The 13,849-nt window shown below is 37.8% G+C and overlaps 1 protein-coding gene across 4 annotated transcripts in view; it reads right to left on the bottom strand.

Annotated features, from left to right (window-relative positions):
- tcf12 (transcription factor 12) overlaps positions 1-13,849 on the bottom strand; it is a 79,041-nt gene that overhangs the window by 20,285 nt on the left and 44,907 nt on the right. The gene's annotated exons all lie outside the window — the stretch shown is intronic.

The raw sequence follows: 13,849 nt of genomic DNA, 5'->3' as shown, positions 1-13,849 counted from the left end.
GGCATGTCAGTGACACACTTTACTGTCAAGTATCACAACATTGAAAGCTTTAAAAATCTGTCAGTCACACTTTTGACACACAAGTATAATCACAGCCAAACACTGTTGGGTACATAAAAGTATGCCGTCTTTCACACTCTTGAACATGCACAAGTAAAAACACATGTACTGCAGATATGGCCCTAAAACCACAAACACACGCACACACTTTAATGACTCGCAAGCAATCAAGCTCATGAAGGGAGGAGTGGATTATCAGGGGTATTTGCATTTCAGATCAACTCAACCTCTAATGGAAGTATAATGATACCCGCTTACATGCATAGACTAAATGCCTGGCAAATTACAGCATTCCCAGAGAGGCAGAAATCAAATAAATGGTACAAAAACAGCCTGTTTTGCTGTCTTTATATGTGTACCTGCAAGCTGGTGGTTGAGTGAAAGGAGAAGCACAATGAGCATGCTGTTGTACAGCTGTGTGTGTGCCAAGCGAGGCGGGAGGATCAAAGAAACTCGAGGCCAAACACCAGTGATGTGGTTTCTGACTTCATCCACTCCAGATGGAGGGAGAGTGGGTGAGGGAGAAAGACAGCGCGTAAGAGAGGCAAGACGGGAGAGGAGGTTGGAACAAATTCTTCCTCCCACAGACAACACTAGATGACCCCACTATCGTGTAACGTTAATCGGATCCAGACCTGCCAACTAGATTCCACCTGCCCATTTCCAGCACATCCCATACTCTGCAAACCAACACATACATTCATCCTCCAATGGTTTCACATTGAGGGTTGCAAATAATTTGTTTCCTCTGCTTAATGTGCAGATTGTTTTCTTGATTAATATCTTAATTCATAAAATGCAAAAAAAAAAAAAAAAAAAAGAAAAAACCCCCCTGATAATTTCACAGTGAAGCTTTTAAGCCTTTCAAGCGATTATTTTCACCGCACCCCAAAAAAAAAAATCTTCACATTTAAGAAGGTAAAACCAGCAAATGTCTGGCATTCATTCACGAAATAATTACACAATATTCCAATTAATTTTTCAGTTAAAGAAGTGATTAATTGTTGTTGATCATTCCAATGTTTTAAAACTCACTCCTAAAAAAAGTCAGTTTTCTAATGCCTGCGGATGTCGTAAAAGGTTGTTTACTTGCTGTGTTTTTTTCCCTGAGTTTATGACACAGTGCTGATGGAAAATATTCAGCCCATCCAAAGTACATAAATTAAATTCACTCACTGGCTGGCTCACACATACAACACACACGTGAATGTAATATCAATGCCGAGTGAAGCTTAAGTGAGACTCAGGGTTGTTGGGCTTTGCTGAGTGAGCAGGACTCTGGTGTGTTGTTGTCTGGGTGTGTAATTAAAGTGCTGAGGGAGGGGTGCAGCTCTCATGGGTCCTCTGGCTTACACATGTGACCAGGGTTGATAGTGGTTCCATGGAGATCTCAGGTTAGCCTCACACAGGAGCCAAGCTTTTGTCTTTTGCCTGTCAGATGCTCAATGGGCAGCATATGGCAGTGAATAATGCTAATTGTCCTTTTTTTTTTACCCAGGGCTAACCAGTCAAAGCGTTAATAAACCATTCCAAACACTGGGTGCCTCATTCCGCTGGCCTGCAGGAGAGACGCCCGCCTGGGTTTCCTTTTACAAGGCCATTAATTAAAACCTGTCACTCACTTGGATCAGCACATCAACACAGACCTACACTGGTGGCTTGAGCATCATTTTTATTAAGAAATAAATTATACAATCACACTGTGAGAGTCATTAATGTTGCGTCTATGTGTCGCCCATAAAAGATCCACGATGCATAAAAAAATATCAGTAAGTTGAAAATATTTAAGTGCAATGACCAACTAAATTATAAATTAAACTGCAACTATTGTACTGAGTACTTTTTTTAAGAAAAAAAAATGTGATTGCAGTTCCTTACAATTTAATATATTCACACTTCTAGTTTATGTCATAAAAGTGAATCAGAATCTGTGAACTAAACAACATATCTGAAGAAGTTTTAGCTGATAGATATCTTTCTCCATTTTCTGAGATTTTACAGACCAAAACGTGCATCTATTAACACAGAAAACAATCAACCAATTAATCCGCAATGAAAATAATCATTAGTTCCATAATCCTTTTTTTAAAACTTGTACATAGGATGACTACAGTTAAAAAAAAAAAACTGTAGGGAAAATAAAGTAAATTTGCACTGTTCATGTTGTGACAGTGTGACTAAACTTTCTTAAGTGCTGGTGAGAAATATTGTGTTTCAGATCAAAGATGTCGTGTTGAGTTTTTGGTTGAGACTTGATGATGCTTTTCAACAATACTTTGCTGACAAGTCAATCTTTGCTGCTCACCTTCCCTCATGTCTTCAACACGGTGGTGCTTTGAAGTTCATGCCACACCAATCAAAATATCCCATGTTAAAACACAGACTGTCAACCAACACTAAGGACTTAAAATAATAACAGGAAGGGAAAGGAAAGTTAAATAATAAAACTGAGGGAAAAAATCAGGCAAATCGCCAACAAGCTCAAAGAGAAGAGTTCAAACGCCCTCTTAATGGCTTGTCCTGTTTTTGTGCTTTTGCCATTACTTGGAATCAAACCATATCTCTGGGGCATTTTGTTTCAAGTCCAACTCTTACGAGGCTTAGTGTGCATGCCAGATACAATGCCTCTTCAAACTACTGCTCAGCCTGCTTTTAGGGTGTAGCTCAACATTTGTGCATGATACCTGCCAGTGCTTTGAGGGAAATAAAAGGCTCAGTATTTTTATGTGTACAACTGTGACATTAAAACTGCCATCTCACACATATTCACTGAAAAGAAATCCTGATAAATGAGACTAGCTCGAGGCCTTAAAAAGTTTTTAAGAAAAAAGCGGACATGTTCAAGCATATGAATGTCAAAGAACATGAAAGAGATTAATAAAATGTCCTGATAACATCTTATTATTTATAAAAGACATAAGCAGCCAAGACCTAAGATGATGACAAAAACTCTCAAGTGTGAGAAAATATCAATACTCTTGAAGTTTTGTGCTACTGTATCAAACACCAAAAACACAGACTCAATGTTTAATTAATAGATTATGTGCAAAGACTATGACTGCTTTACAAAAATACACTTTTTAACTCAGATTTTATGCATATTATGGTGGGTTATAAAGACAGTTTTTCTAAAATTAGATTAGGAAAAATCACAATGTATCACCTTGCTTACACTATCATAACACATTTTAGTATTATTTAGTCATCACGCCTGTGTTGTGATACTGTACAAACTGTATTACAAGATTCTTTACAGTACCCAGCTCTACCCTTTTCTGTCTGTGTAATATGTTTATATGAAAAATGTAAACAAGGCAACGCTATCAGAAATTAGTGAATATTTCCATCTGAAATTCATAAGGGTAATAAAATAAACAGGATACAATAGAATAATCACTTATCTATTAAGGAATAATATCTATAATCTGCCACCAATCTCATCAGCCACCTCAAAATTGTTTAAAAACAAATATCAAAACACACAAATAAGGATTTGAGTAAAGATGAGAGTAGATATATAATAAAAGAAATGTAACAGGGAGGAGTTGGTTGAATTTTGTGCCAGTTAACAAGTCTGCGAAAGCTTTTATTCAAGCACACATTCTGACAGCAGAGCAGCCGATTGGGAGTCAGGTCCGCTAAAAATAGAGCAGTAACCACACTGCAGAAAGAAAACTACCAATCATTAGTGCCACAAAAATTTGGTTTTGGCAACATGCAACTGTATTAACTCCTCACAACATTTGTGTTGTATGAGTACTGTCTATAGGATAGGCCAACACACAAAGGGACACCAAACACGCTTCAGTGCATGTGCAACACGTGTACTTCTGGGAGACATAAGGATTAGCTTGTGGCATACTGGAAAGCATCGCGTAACCTGTTGCATTATATAAGAGAACAACAAGCGTGTCCCACCATGAAATATTAATTATTTATGAGAACATTCTTGTGACATTCCTCTTGTGTAAGGATGAATTCTGTGAAACAAAACAAAGAAAAAGGTCTGCCAAACGCTGCAGGGCTTTTGCTTGAAAAATTTCTTTTTCACTAACAGGCGACGGAAGAAAGATCAGTGAGCTGCTCCATCTGTATTGGTTCCGTGCCACCAGCTCACAAGCCAATGGCCCACTGTGAATTCTCCCAGTGCTCCAGATGGTGAGACTGCCATGCAACTCTGCATTATAACAAATTAATATGGATCAAGTTGATGCAAAGAATGAGCTCCATCTTTCATTTTCCTCGCAAGGAAAGCTGAAAAAGAGTCGGTGCTTTTGATCATAAAGTTTGCCCGTTCTGTCCACATGCTATCAATTTTCTCCCCATCACCAAATGTAACACAAGCCTGTTAATACTTAATATCACAAAGATCAAAGTCATCTTTCGTGCTTGTTGGAACCAAGAGGAAATGCTGTAATGGCTTAGAATGAAAGTTGAAACACAAGCTTGAGCATGATGACGTTTTCAAGACAATATTATTTTTAAAAAAAAGTTTCTTTAGTTTTCCTCTAATTTAACATGTATTTTTTCTAAAAATAAAAATAGCAAAGGCAATGGCAGGTGGAAATCTGTATGTATAACTTACTTATGATGACAAGATCATTACCTAAGGATTAGTGAAAAGCACTACAGATCTCATTCATCCATTGTTAAGGAGACTATGCCCTTGAGAAGACTCAAAAACTCCTCTTGATTATTTTTAAGACAACTTCAAACCATAAAAACAGGACACATAAACAAATGAAAACATGAAGATTTCATTCTAGCAAAACCACTTCTATTAGGTCCATGCAACACATGTCCAACCAACTCTGACAAAGCCTGTAAGAATACTCAAAACAAACAGTGAAACTCAGATCCTTTGAGTCCAAGTATAGTAAACACTTGCAAGCGCACAATGATGCGTGTACTAAAAAAAGTGCATTCACAAAAAAATGTTTTCAAAGTAACAAAAATCAAAGAGGTCATTACAGAGTAGTTCAGAAATCACATTAGGCTCCCTGTGGCGTCAAGAATGCCAATGTGATTAAAAACAGATGGAATAACAGCAACACTGGTGCTTGGAGCTCAATCTGCAAACAGGAAAGTCTAACCTCAACAGGCAGCCTCTTTCCCCTAATCATTCCCAGACTCCCACTTGTTATTATTTCAACCAGTCTCAGAGCTGGAGCAACCAGCCAGTAAAAATAAATTCAAGGCTGCAAAAAGTTTTTTCTGCCAAGCTCTTTCATTCTATGAGAAAAAGTTTGGAAAAATGCACAATTATTTTATGTGTAGCTTAAAATACTGACCTGTTTATACACAGCTGTGGTACAAAGACGAAAAGTTTGCTAAACTAAGTTTTTAACAAAGCTAGGACTCTTGAGCTGTATTACTATAAGCGTACTGTCACAGCTTTAACTGATGTAATGGAAACTCAGGGAGAGCAGCCTCCGACTCACACATGCATTCACATGCAAACACACACTGAGCTTTTATCTTTAAATACACACCGCAGAAAAGAAAAGCAAGTATATTCTGATGGACAGACCGGCTGAGAGACTCAACCAGAGGGACACAAACACACACATGCACACACACTTTTTTCCAGCTTTCCTCAGTCTCTAATACACAGACATTCCCAAAGAGATTACTCACCGATTTCCCGTTGTAGTAATACATTAAAGAGTTACTGCCCATTCCAGGGACAGGGTAGGCGCAATACATTATAGCTTTAACAATTTAAGTAATAAAGGTAGACTATAGCAGGACACTACTTTTTCTCAAGACATACATCCAAAGGCTTCAAACAGGACTAATAATTCTTTCAGTACTGGCCTCCACAGACGACCCACTCAGAGGAAACTTATGCAAAGCAGGACTGTACCAATCTGCACAATGAAAGGGGTGTCTGTCAGAAGGGAGTGGCTAGTATGGTACGTCCCACTCTTAAGCCTCTAAGTGCTGAGGCAAAGAGGAAAAGGACGAGGGGGAAGGGAGCGAATGGGGAGGTGGGTATAGAAAAGATAAAGGGAAGAGGGTGGGACAGAAAACAAATGTGTGAGCGGATTTAGACAGAGAGAAAAAATGCTTAATTCCAGGCATAAAAATGAAGATTTTCTGCAGGGAAACCCCGACAAGCTGGAATCATGACTTCAGGACTTCATTAATATGTTTAATTCAAATGCAACCAAATGAGAGCAGCTAACCAGTTTTCTTCCGCACGTTTTAATCCTGTTTAATCTTTTTGTTTGTGTGATGATTAAATGAGTCTAGAGGCAGCAAGGTAAAATATGGCTTTTGAAAGAACACAACCATCTGGCAACACATTTTACCTGTTTCCACACATAGCTCACACACCAATTAAGAGTCATTAGGAGGGAAAAGTGAACACTTAAAATGTAAGAGTAGAAAACAAAGTCAGTCCAAATCCATGTAATAAGAGAGAAAAAAGGATGAACTAATGGTCTATTTATGAATGTAAAATATGAGGCTTTTGGCAGAATGAGACCATAAGTTGAGAAGTGCCAGTAAACACAGAGTTGTAAAGCATGCAACAGCTGCAAAAGGGGCTGGCTTGTGACGTCTGAACAGGAAAATAATGCTCCATTTCCTAAACCCTGGGGGCCGCAGACGGGGAGCATAGGGGGGAAAGCAAAACATCGACAGCCATTTTACTGTGGTTTACTGTCACTGCGAACCACACAGTTCCCCATTACCTTTATCATGTGGGAAGGGGGAGGAGGGAAGAGCAAAGGAGAGGAGAAGAAAGCAGAGTAGGAGAGGATAGATACCATATTCTGCTGAGAGCCCGGTCTGCAGAGCCCGACTAGAGCCTTTCATGTCTACCACTCGAAGCTTCCTGGACTAAACACAGGCCTGTAGACTCATTGAGAACATTATTGTTATAGAAAGATGAAAGCTCCCACTTCCCTAAGAAAACTAGGCCTTTATTATGCTTTTCCTTTAGTACTGTTATTATTTATCCCCCTTTCTTCTCGGGGACTCTTTTAAACTCTTCCAAAACACTGGCTCTACATGCTGTTACCGCTTTATATCTGGCCCTGTTTCAAGTTGATGCTTTAAGGAATAAATGGTCATGATAGAACTGCCTGAAGCATCCAAAACAAGTCCAGACACGGGGCACAAGTATCATGAGGAAAACACATGAGAGCAGTGGGAGATACGTCGACATTATTTTACAGCCAATTTCATTTCATAATAACTCTGCAGGAAACATAGTAAATATGATTTAAGCTTTGGCAACACATCAAATTTGATTGATTTCTTAAGTTTCTGCTTTGATAAACATCTAAATTACAAAATCCAAATTAATAGCAACCTGTTTCTGTGTTATAATTTCTTCAATAGAGGTACAACATGTACACAATTAATCAGTTGGTTGTTGGCAATTAGAAATAAGTTATACATAAATATCTATTTAAAACAAATCACTGAGTATTTGGTTGGTTAATTGTTTTTTTTATTTTTTTATTTTTAAGAAAAAGTGTCAAGATTTTCTGATTCTACATTCTTAAAATGTGTATGTTTTCTAGTTTGACAAATGCTTGACATTTTCATGGACAAGGGTGTATAATAACTTGACAGTAAAGTTGTATCATTAGCACTAATTAAATGGTACTTTATATACTGTAGATTTCAAGCACCTAGGTTTTCAAAAATGACAAAGCACACTTCACGCAAAGGCAAAAAAACTCTTTTAGGTGGCTGTAAATTTGTGAAGTAAAGGTTTACAGGTTTTCTCACAATTTTCTCCACAATCTACTTGGAAAACCTAATGATTTGAGCTTTCCCAGAAACAGGTTGCTTTCTTGATAATCTTGTGTTAATTATAGCTTGTGGATCAAACGATCATGACATTATGGAAATGAATGGGCCGCAGTATGGGGGATGAGGATGCAGCTCCTCCCACCTGTTCACACCAGCCTCTAATGACACTGGAGTCATCGCAAGGTGCTTTTCCTGGGATTTGTTTGGGTGTTGAAAAACACCGAGCAAATCCATGGGCTGAGGTCACCCCCCATCTCACGCATGGATTTAGCAATGATGTCACCAGACAGGAAGATTGTTTCCTGTAAGAAGCTCTGGTTCTAATTAGGGCGGGCTGACTGGGGAGTAGGGGGTGCACGGGGAGATTCTGACCCCCACCCTCCCAAACGCCAGGCTCAGTGATGAATGGGACGATTATATGCTTAAAAAAATAGTATGAGCCTTAAAGCTTCTATTTGTCAGTGCTACAAAATTAAAGGACTTCCTGTTACATAATAGGCAGTTTTTTCATCCCCTAAAATAGAGTTGTGTCAAAGCAAACCACCATACTGGTTTTAGCAATATTATATTCATAATTATTATTATTGTTATATTAATATAATCAAATACTTGTTCAATTATATATAAAATGATGTGTATAAAAAACATTTATTTATACAACTATCCCCCTATAATAACTAAAATAGCTGTGTGTAGCAGTAGGTGTGTTCAGGCATTATAGGAAAACTCCAGTGCCTCTCTAGGACAAGCATTCAGATACACATATGAACATGCTGCAGACATGATCCAGGATTGGACAATTGCAACTGCCACAAATTCAATTAATGCTCATTTACTTTCTAGGTTAGTACAAAAGTAGCTTGCACAATTTTTTGCTGTATTTTTACGTCACTTTTAGCAAGACAGAGTTCACTGCAGAGTTCATGTAAAGCAGGAGAAGAACCTGCAAATGTCACAGGTTATTCTCGTTCAGCTCCTTTACTGCAGACTATCATGGCAGATACGTTTGCCGTGTCTTGTATCACGTGTTTGAATCCTGCTGACATCACAATAAAGCTGTTCTCTGCTCAATGAAAAACTAAATTACGCACAGAATAAAAAGATTCTATTAACCAGCAGCCACTTCAAAGCCATGATAAAAATCTTTTTAAAACTGTGACATCATCTGATAAAACAACAGGTTATAGAAATCCTGCCCAATATTCAAATAATCATTTTCAAATAACACATTTGCCTGAAATGTTCATTCATATGTTTGCAAAAGAAAATACATAATTATTAAACTAATGAAGACAAGCCCTGTGAAAAACTGGTGACAAGTCCAGAGTGTACCCTGCCTCTGTCACTGGCAGCCCAAATACACTTACTCTATGATTGATGGAGGGTTTGATGGCAACACAGGTCTTCCACAGAACTACAGACCATGGATGAAACTAACTGTGTTATCAGTGTATATGTCCACAGGCCTGCAATGAACTGGGCGTACCCCCGCCTCTGCCCATTGGTAGCCTGGATAGGCTCGAGTGTCATGAGACAGAAAGTTACCACTGATACCTATTAAAGGATATTTACAATCATGCTTAAAAGAAAAAAAGCTTTTGAAATGTCTGTCAGCTGTATGACTGAAATAAACCTTCTAACTCCATTGTCCTGCTTTCCAGAATTTTCAGAGAACATTTGTTCAACATCTGCTGTAAACAATCTGCTGGAAAAACTAAAAAAAAAACATGAAATCTAAAAATATTATTTTTTCCAGAAACAACACTTTGTTGTTAATCTTGTGTCAACACAAGCAGATTTAAACTGTTTCACATTTTTAACTGAATGTGACATAAAAGCAAGATGTGATGTAGAAAAGATGCAAACCATTGTTTTACTTAGAACGACAAGTGGTGAGAAAAGACTATAAATCTTGGAAGGATTATTTTAGGTTATCATTTCTGGTTGTGCCAGGAGGCCAATGTTACAGATTTGTCATTAATAGCATTAGGGAAAGTCATTTTACCATAACATCATCACTAAGTTTGTTAAATTGACAAAATTTGAAATTAACTATTTATCAAACTCAAACACCCTCTTCAAGCAAAAATAATAATTGATAGTCACTGGGAATTATTTGACTGGTCACTGAGGATCTTTGACTTTGATTTTTACTCCTCGGCCAACTTCTGGTCGAAAGAGTAATCGTTTTGTCGTCTGTCTGTCTGTCCGTCCATCTGTCCATTCAACTACATAATTGCATTATCTAAAGAATGCACTTAGATATCTGTACCAAATTTATACTGTGGATGCATCTTGGCATGGAGCAGAAGCCTACTGAAAATAGGTCACCTTGACCTACTTTTTCAAGGTCAAATGGCCTTGTGCCTTGTGCAGTTATAATATCTGAGTACTTTCAAACATAAATATGTATGTAGTAAGTTTTGCACACAGACAATCAAATCTAAATTATAGGGCAGTAACTTTCAACAGAATCTTACACGATATTTGGCCAAGGGGTATTAAAAGTGCACAGCATGTTATGTTCTACATTACAATCCCATTGCACACCCAAGCCTGGTCATAACATGTTGTTCTTTTAATTGTTTGATGTCTGGTGGCAGCGCTTTACCTCCACCTCTTGGTGGTAGTTACATGCCAGTAGGACTTTCCCTGTCATTTACTACCAAGTAGCCAGTAAAGACAATGGCTGAATAAATTATTTGAACTTTTTCTTGCATTGGACAATTTTAGCTCATTCCTGTTATAAGTAATTATCCCACCCCCTGAAGGGGAAGCAAGGGGTATTGTTTTTGGTTCGGTTTGTTTCTTTGTTTGTTAACACTCTAGCGGCAAAATTGTTGGTTGAATTCATACCAAATTGGGTTTATAGATTGCCAGTGACCCAGGATAGACGTGATTATATTTTGGGAAAAGCAGGTCAAAGTTGACATTTTTTATGAATTTTTAAAATCTTTTATTTTTCCCATTTACTTATAATCGCTGAAATTTGTCTCTGCTGTCTATGTCCATGCTGACATCAGCACATGCATAGACATGATGACATCAGCTGGATCAATGCCGAAATAAGCTACAATGCATGCGAAGGGTGGGATTTGTTGTGCCTGGCACCACGTGTTGTCATTGTGTTGCACTCTCCTTTTTAAACACTTTTCTTTTATTCAAATTTATATGATTGTTTGTTATATGTGTATGTTTATGTGTATGTTTTATGCTGCTGTAAACACTGTGAATTTCCCCATTGTGGGATCAATAAAGGAATATCTTATCTTATCTTATCTTGTACGAGGGCTGTTCAATAAGTTCATGGCCTCACCCAGAAATACTGGTTGTTATAATACAGGATGTTACATTCTTTCGTGATGGGATAGTGATGCTTGAACATCGATGGACCAAGTGCATTGCTGTAAATGGAGATTATGTTGAAAAATAAAATATAAATTATCAGTCTGTGTTGTTCTGTTCTGGGTGAGGCCATGAACTTATTGAACGGCCCTCGTATGTGTGTATGTTGTGGACTCACTAGCATACATATGTGTATACTATTGTATACTTAATCTTTTTTACACTGAGGATAAAGTCATGTAAGAGCAAATAAACATCATGCACAGTTATACAAATATGGTACTGCATTTGTCCTCACATAATCTGCGAGTTATGGACTCGGCTACAACATGAACTTCGTGTGTTTCATTCATGTACTGTTTGGGACACAGCAGCCAGTCTAAGATCGTCTCCAAATAACAAACACTGTACCTTAGTGATTGTTGACAGACTGTGTTCTTGAGCCTGCCAGCGATCTAAAATCAAGGTTTGCATTAATGCTGTACACTCACGCAAGCTCTACATGAATAATTTACAACAGGCCAGAATGTGAGTAATGACTTTAATCTGTGCATTATTTTGTATCCTTTGTCCTTTTAACTCTTTGTTGTCTTTGCAGATGAAAGAGGGCAGGCCTCTGGCTTGTTTGCCTGTTCCATTATCTTCAGCCACTAATGTCAGTGGTAAATTTCACCAACCCAAACAAAGATAAACACAAAGGCCATGGTCCCAGAGGTGGCTGCGACTGTTTAGCATCATCCCCGTAAAACCAAGGGTGTCTATCTAATCAGCCATCTGATGAGGCCATCTCTGGGGAGCGGACAAACTGGGGTCAGGTCAAAGCCTCAAATATTGTCCCCAGACACAAGTTAAACTTATCACCTACAGATAAAACATAGGAGCAGTAAACAATTCTACGTTTTGGACCACGAATATTCTATCTGTAATGGACTGTTGTAATACACACTAAAACTACACAATTCACATTTAAACAAGAAAAAAACAAATGACTATACAAATAAATGCATTCAAATCCAATCTATATTTTAAATTACTCACACTTGTGTTCCAGTATGCAAAGTGTGAATTATTAAAAATAAATGTCTGCATATGGCCTTCTTGTACAAATGGTGAGCTATGTAACAGCTAATGTACACTATCTGAAACATTGCTGCCCACACACAGACACGCCTGACTCATACATTTAGTCATTTTCAAAGATGAGAGTAACACAGCTCAGATGACGATTACCTCCAGCTGCTTTTATATGGGCCCTAATATTGTATTAAATCGAATCATACTCCAAATCATACTAAAAATGCATGTAACCACCTCATTCTGAAGAAACTGGTCCCATTGGTCAAGTTAAAAAACGTTTGGTGCAAATATTTTAATAATCTGTTCAATATTACCACTTAATAACCATGTCAACTATTAATCCAGTTATTTCTCTCTGGTTGGAACAGTTATATTCTTTATTGTGCTTGTTTGCACCATGTGGGGTAACAATACTAATGAAAACTGCCTGTGAGTAACAGAATCATGGAGATCATATGTGGTTGGCACAACTTTTTTAACTGAAGATCTGGAGAGATTTAAAGGGGCTGGTATTAAAACTAAAAATAGGACCAATGGCCCTGTATCTTACCGGCCAAATTTAAAGCTTTGGGAAATGTACCCAGATGCCATTTATTATCAGCCAGTTATGTTTATGTATTATATTATAAAAACAGCCTATGTTTTGGTCATATTCCAATCAGATCTGTAAAAAATTCAAATTCCAACTTGATATCATTGATACTTACTGATTCAATCCACTTCCTATCTCTTATAATGGGAACATTTTTCAAAGTCGCACCAAATCCAGAATCAGATACGGATCGAAATAATTTCAATACCTTGTGTTGACATCATCATAAAGAAGCTGTATACCAACTTTGAAGTCAATCAGAACCGTAGTTTGGGAGAAGAAGATGATTGAAATGTTTTCCCTATAAGAGCCCATGTTAAATTTTCCGTAAGTTCCCGGATCCAGAAGAAGATCCTGATCAGCATGTGGCCATTATGTTTTGGTCATCTCCCTATCAGGGCTGGACTGTAGAAATTTCAACTTGATATCATTTATATTTACTGAGTTATTGCATCGATCCACTTCCTATGTCTTATAATTAGGAAATTTTTCAAAGTCGCACCAAATCCAGAATGAGATCCAGATCCAAATAATTTCACTAACTTTTGTTGACATGATCATAAAGAAGCTGTATACCAAGTTTGAAGTCAATCGTAATTGTAGTTTCGGAGAAGAAGACGATTGAAATTTTTGTAATGGACGACAGATGATGACAGATGACGACAGACGACGACGACGGATGCCGCATGACGACAATAGCTTACGACCTGTCAGCCGGCAAGCTAAAAACTAAAATGGCCATAAAGTATCATTACAGTGTTTATATATTATGTCAAAGTTAATGTATGTAACTGAATTTATTCACAGCCACAGGTCGACGTGTCACTGTGAATGTATGTGACCACTGAAGGAGTAATGAGTCTCCCATACCGATGAAAATTCATGCTCAGGCTAAGATAAGGAACATTTTTCAGGGTAACTAGAAGCATTGCTGTTGTCCTCTCAACTGGACACAGCAAAAGTCTAAAGTCTGATGCTAAAATCACAGCATCTCTTCTTTACTGG

Source organism: Sphaeramia orbicularis, chromosome 3 (genome assembly GCF_902148855.1).
Source record: "Sphaeramia orbicularis chromosome 3, fSphaOr1.1, whole genome shotgun sequence".
Classification (NCBI taxonomy): domain Eukaryota; kingdom Metazoa; phylum Chordata; class Actinopteri; order Kurtiformes; family Apogonidae; genus Sphaeramia; species Sphaeramia orbicularis.
This window is presented reverse-complemented; position numbering and strand designations above follow the sequence as displayed.